Source organism: Pteropus alecto, unplaced genomic scaffold (assembly GCF_000325575.1).
Source record: "Pteropus alecto unplaced genomic scaffold, ASM32557v1 scaffold171, whole genome shotgun sequence".
NCBI classification, from domain to species: Eukaryota; Metazoa; Chordata; class Mammalia; order Chiroptera; family Pteropodidae; genus Pteropus; species Pteropus alecto.
In genome coordinates, this window is record NW_006431925.1 from 3,011,118 (window position 1) to 3,018,157 (window position 7,040).

The 7,040-nt window shown below is 32.7% G+C and overlaps 1 pseudogene; it reads right to left on the reverse strand.

Moving 5' to 3' along the window:
- Positions 1-3,213: 3,213 nt before the first annotated feature.
- On the reverse strand, positions 3,214-3,326 carry LOC112475600 (annotated as a pseudogene).
- Between the last annotated feature and the right edge of the window lie 3,714 nt (positions 3,327-7,040).

Below are 7,040 nucleotides of genomic sequence, written 5' to 3' on the forward strand. Positions count from 1 at the left end.
TAGTCAGTTTAAAATTGAGAAGTTTGACTGTTTCGACTTTGTTCTTTTTTTTCAAGATTGTTTTAACTATGTTCCCTGATGATTTTATATGAATCCTAAAATCAGTTTCTTTGTCTCCTCCTGCTCCCCTAAAAAAAGGACAGCTGGAATTTTGATAGAGAATGCATTGAATCTTTAGATTGCTTTACGTTGCTTGTTAATATTATCCATAAAAAGCACAATATGTCTATTCATTTAGATCTTATTTAATTTTGTCCAAGAATATTTTGTAGTGTTCAGTATACAAATCTTGCACTTGCTTGGTCAAGTTAATTTTATTTATCTCATTATTTTTGATGCTATTAGATACATTTTATTAGTTATAATTATTTTCTTAATTTCATTTTAGAATTGTTCATTGCAAATGTATAGAAATTCAGTTGATTGATATTGATATTGTAGCCTCTAACCTAGCTGAACTTATTTATTAACTCTAATAGGTTTTTTGTCATTATTTTTTACAGCTTTCTCTTTATATCTTGTCATTTGTGAATAAAAATAGTTTTGCTTCTTCCTTTACAATTCAGATGCCTTTGATTTTTCTTACCTAACTTTGCTGGCTAGAACCTCCAATTCAAGCTTGACTAGAAGTGGGAAATGTAAACATTCTGATATTGTTCCTGATTTTAGAGGGTGTATTAGTCTGCTCAGGCTATCATAACACAATACCACAAACTGGTTGGGTTAAACATTAGTTTCTCACAGTTCAGGAAGCTGTAAGTTCATAATCAAGGGTGTAGCAAATTCACTGTCTAGTGAGGGTTCTCTTCCTGACTTGTAGATGGCCGCTCCTCTCTGCTTCTACGGAGAGAGACAGAGAGAGAGATTGCTGGTTTCTCTTCCTCTTCTTATAAAGACATCAATTCTATTATGCATGAGTCTCAATTTTCCTATTTTTTTTTTTGTTGTTGTTGTTGAGGATGCTTTTGCCATCTCTGTAAATAGTCTACTATGTTTTAAAGAGCTTTAAAAATATATATATATCTTGTATTCTTGTATATCTACTCATGTAGTTACCATTTCTGAGAATTTTTATTCTTTGTGAAGGTCCATATTTACATGAATTATTTTTCTTTTGCCTAATGAACTTTCCTAACATATCTTATAGTGTGATCTCTGAGCAATGAATTTTCTTACCTTTTGTATGTTTAAAACATCTTTATTTTGCCTTCATTTTTGCTAAGTAAAGAACTCTAAGATGACACTTTTTCTTTTAGTACTTTAAAGATGCTGCTCAGTTGTCCCATTCTTTTCAGAGATATCTGCAGACTGGCCTGTTTTTGTTCCTTTGTATGTCACATTCATTATTTTCCTCTGTCTCTCGTTAAGAATTTTTCCTTATTATTCATTATGGGTATATTGATTGTAATACGACTCGACGTAGACTTCATTTTTCTTGATTGGAGTTTATTAGCCTTCTTAGAACTGGGGTTTAATTTAATTGAATTTGTAAACTTTACAGCCATTATTTTTTAAAATATTTTTATCACCTCCTTTTCTTCCCTCTTCTGTTGGGACTACAATGTTATGTATATTATGTTTCTTAGAGTTGTCCCTCCACTCACCAATCTTTTCTTTACTATTTTTTTTTTTGGTCTGTGTGAATGTGTTTCATTTAGAGTAGTTTCTATTAATATATCTTTAAATTCACTAATATTTTCTTCTGCCCTGTCTAATCTGCTAATTATTCACTGTGTTTTTCATTTCAGACTTGGACATTTTCATCTTTAGAGGTTCATCTAGTGTGTGTATGTATGTGTGTGTGTATATATGTTTATATACACATATACCCTTTATAACTCTACTTAACTTTTAGAACACAGGGAATACAATCATAATAAATGTGTTAATATCTCTGTTTGCTAATTCTAACATTTGTTTCAGTTCTGAGTCAATTTTTATCAATTGATTTTTCTCCTCTAATCCTTTTGGGTGGTTCTCCAAGCTCGCCAGTTCCTCACACATGTACTGATTCGTACTCAGTTAAATATTTGAAGAGGACTCTGTATAGCTGTCTGCACTCTGCAGTCCTCTGTCTCTGCAGCTCTTTCCTATCTGTTACTTTTCCCTGAGAACTCTAGATGCATTTGGTCTTCCCAGTCTCTCAGGTCTGTCTCCTTAACACGGGAGGCAGCCAGACTCTGTGTGTATCCTTCTCTCTGCACCACAGCCTGGAAATTCTTTTAAGGTAATAAGGTGAAGGAATTTTAGAGATTATGTCATTTGTTTCTAGTCTCTCGGGAATAACTGTGTAATTCATTGCCTATGTCCTAAGGGTCTTAAAAATCACTGCTTCACATATTTTGGCTATTTTTTTGTTTGTTTTGGGTGGGGTGGTATCTAGTTTCTGTTATTCCATCTTGGTCAGAAGGAGAGTCATTATCAGGTAACTCTTTAAGTAATAGATTATATACTAGTAGGAGAAAATATCTTTTAATATACTACAAAGTAGAATAATAAAGAAACATATGATTACATATGGATAGAAAAAGATAAAGATAGGAAAGAAAATACACTCCAATACAATAATAGTAGTGTTTAAGTAGCAGGTAATGTATCCTGCTACTTGGTAATGTTTTTCAAAATTTCTCACCTTCCGTATTTTCTCTGAGAAGCATGGATACTAATTTTTTAAGTATACAATGAGCTTCTCTTTTGAATGAAGTAATTGGATTTTCCTAACAGAATGCTTTTAATTTTTCAGCTTTTATAAGAGAAACCTTTATTAGGGAAATATGTGTCTAATGTAGCAGAAGCTCCATAATAGTTCATACAGTAACCCAGAAGTAAAAGGAGTAATAGAGTAAATTACTACCTCCAGTCATAACCATTTTGGCTTCTATAACCCTATAAACATCTCTAAATGTGCCCTTTGTTATTTGTTTTACTGTAAAAATGTAAAAGAAATCACTATTTCTTTTTTTTTTTTAAAGTTACCTTAAGGAAAAAAAAAAGATTGCTTATAGATATAACTTAAACAATTGTTAGCTTCAATTAAGCTCACAGACTATTTCATCTCACCTTTATACTTATTTCTCATTAGTCTAAAGGAATAAAAACACATATTTGAACAATGTGTTTTGGGTTCACGACATCATCAGTGATAAAAGGTTTATGATAAAAACAATGTATAACTTTATTATTTTATTATTATTTTTATTTAGTTATATTTTATGCCTACAGCACCTGGTATTCCTAGGTGGTCTCCCATCCAAGTACTAACCAGGCCCAACCCTCCTTAGCTTCGGAGATCACGGTGGCATGTTCAGGGTGGCATGGCTGTAGACAACAATGTATAATTTTAATCTATTTGTGTAAGTCACTCTGTTATATATTCACTCAATAAATATTTATTTAGGGCCTAACATGTGCAAGGTCCTGTACTTGGCATTAGGTATATATTATGCTGAACAAATCATATGTGAATCTTGCTCTCAAAGTGTTTCTGATCCAATCAGAAAATGCAAAATTACACATTTCAAGTTTTCTTCTTTTTTTAGTTATTCATAAAGATATTTCCATTGCTGTTACAGGGCTTTGTGCTATATCCTCCACTTCCTGTCATATCATGGCCAGAGCTCAGATTTTTCCATATTAAGCCTTATTAGCTTATTCAGTGGTCAAAACCAGTTCTAAACTGAAAGTTTCATAAATCTGCATTAATTCAGCTTCCTGTATTCATTAAAAGTTCAGAGTTCCTGTGATTTTTTTAATCCAATACGATTTCTGAAGCCTCTGTGCTTTGGAACATTCTAGCAATGTCTGGTTAATCATTTCTGCAGCCCCTAGTTTCTATCTTCCCAATATCTCTGGCATCTTAGAACAATGAGATATTTCACACAAATTATCTAGAAACACACTTACAATTTAAAATTCAGGCAGGCAGACTTTTCTCACTTAACTATTATTATGATCTGTTTTATATCTGTTTTATTCCTCCTTACATCAAGGATATATACAAGGTTTTTCTTAATAACTCAGAACATCTATTGTGAAATTTAATTACTACTTTAAAATGTATAATAAAGCATACTTTGTTTTAATATTCGTATCTGTCATTTTTTTTATTCCTCTCTATCCCATCTTTGTCTTTCAAGTTTGCTGGCTTTATACATACTCTGAACTATAAAAACTATATCCAAATTTTTTATGACATGTATATTTAATAAAAGTAAATTTGGTTTTGGGTTAAGAAGATCTTCCTTTAAGTCATAAAAGATAATGCCAGTGAAAAGCAATTTCATAATATTGATGCTCTTGGCGGATTATGTAAAATCTGACCTCTGAGCAAGTCAGAAGTTATCGTATTTAGAAAAGATTTAGTGTTTCACAAACTACACTCTGGAAGTGAAATGTCTACACAAGAAGTCTAGGATAATACATTATTAATTCATTTACTTATTCTTTCTTTAACAGTCATATGTGGAGATTCTACCTTGTGCCTGAATCTTTGGAGAACACTGGTAGATGGATTTAAAGATAAGAGACGTTAAACTATCTCTGATTGTACAACTCATAGTTGAGAAGGTGGTTAAGAGACAGATGTCAATAGTTGTTTTTTTTTTTTTAACTCATATTTAATTATAAATATGAAATCTAGATTGAGGGAAGAGAAAAGAAACCACAATGAAAATAGTCACGTTAGGAAATAGATAATAATTTGTATTATAATATACATGTCAATGAAAAGAATAAAACATAGAAAATGGAACTCAAAAATGGTTTGGGGTCAGGACCTTAAGAATTAGATACCAAGACAAAGACATTGGAATTTTCTCTGTAGGAAATTAAGTTTTAATCAAGGATGTTACAAGATCTTATTTGTGTTCTAGTAATATAACTGAATAGTATGATCAACTAATATTTCAATAGATTTATGTAATATTTTTTCCTAACTTAAATAAAATAATAAATAAATTATCAAATCAACCCTTATAATTATGCGTTACTTCCTTGGAAAACATATATTGCTTACATTCTGTATGGTTCTTGTTTGCTAGGCACCAACATGAGAATTCTTAAATAGCTCCTGGCAGGGTTTCTAAAAATCACTAACAGAAGCCAGGCATCCAGAAAATGCATGTCTTTTTTGATTTCCCTAAGTCTCAGGTAGGTGGTAATCTCATATTATTTCTCAGAGAAACCTGCTCACTCAGAGTGTTTATGAGTTTGCCATATGGTATTTAAAACCTCAAGTCAAAGTAGTGTTAGAAATTGTATAGACAGAATCAGAGCATGCTGGTTAATGTTGTTCTCCATTCGAGGACCACAGAGATTTCTTTGTGTGCCAAAAACTGAAGCCAAAGCATCTTAGTATTTGACTTTTACTCTATTTTTTTTAATCAACTGCACAAACCAAGAGTTGCATTAAGAGCCTAGAGGGTTTTCTTTTTTTCTCACATAAAAGTTACACATAGAAACATAATTTTTCCAAATCTAGCCCATACAAGAATGCTTCCAAACAAATTTATGTAGCACTATGTCTATTCATGTGCCTAATTATCTTCACTGATTATTTGCAGGTGTCAATGAATGAGAAGCCAGGGAATGGGTCCATTGGTTTATAATAAATATTGAAATGACTTGTAAAATATATTGTGGAAGTGCCATGTGATAAAAAAAAAAGGAAAATATAAATGTTGTATAATTCTCTTCAAAATGCTTTTATACATCAGAGATTACAAATGCAAAAACTACAGATTCTGTTCTGATCATCGGATAAAAGAAATCTGTGATGGAAGATGGTCTGAGATTATGGGGACTCACTTTCTTCCCTCATGAATAGAAAATACATTTACATTATGTCATGTGAAATTATTGAACAGCTGCTTGGAAAGAGAGAAAAACAAGAACACCAGCCTGCCAAGGGGATGCAGTGCTGACATGAGATCAGATGCACAGAGTAAATAGAAATGGCATTCAGAAAAGGTGATAAGCAATCAAGTAAAGACCAAAGTGAGATGCTCTGACCTTATATTTAGCATCCGTGCCAAATTAGCATAGCTGTGCAGTGTACTAGAAAATTAAGTGGAAAAAAAGGACAAAGTAAGTGTAAAATCAAAGCAGAAGTTGCACATGTTTGGAATATCTGAAATAATTATGCTCTATTTCATATCCAGAGGGCTACACTGTGGTCAGCTCATCTTTTCATGAGGAGCCACAGGTTCAAAAGAAAATGCTACAGGCTTGACCTATACTAATTAAACAGAAGCAGTGTGCTCTCTCCAGGTCTTGGCCTAGATGAGTCTGAGCAGTCTCAGGGTAAAGAGGTGACTTAGAGAGAGGAACAAAGATCCTTAGCTTCATTCATTATGCTACCCTCATTTTCTTTGCTGCTCAGCCACAGTTCATTAACTCAGCAAGTTTTTTTCCACATACTGCAAGAGACCAGTGTACCCAGTTCAACATATATGAACTCTTACAATTGGTCAGATAGCCTCAAGGAAAGAAACACTGAGGTAAATCAGTCCTTTGTGCTCTATTACTCCACCAGGACACTAGTCATTTCTTGAAAGTATGTAAATGAATTTACTGGATGCCCTAAAGCTTCCTATAGTAAGTTATTTGAGCAGAGGTAATTGATTCCAAGAGAGAGAAAAAGCAAGATTCATTCAATTTGTCTTATTCTCAACATTAAATCAAAGCTATTCAGACAGGAGAAAGAAAATCAAAGTCCTGTTGTATTCAAGTTCCCAGCATCAAGTTCAAGTCTGATCACTGACTTTCCTAAGAGTACAGCACACAAACTGTTTTAAAAGAACCAACAGCTCTCTTTCTAACAAACACAGAAAAATATGTTAGAGATCACTTAGCAGACAGCCACCTGTCCTCTTACAGCTGGCTCCTATGGAAAAAAAAATTCCGTAATGAGTATAATTGGTTCTCTTTCCCAGCATCCTAACATACAATGGAATCTGCAATAGGCCACCAACCAAGACAGCATAAACTTATTTTCTTTGCCTAAATCTTGTGTTTTTTATTTTTTTAAAGAAAAAGATCAA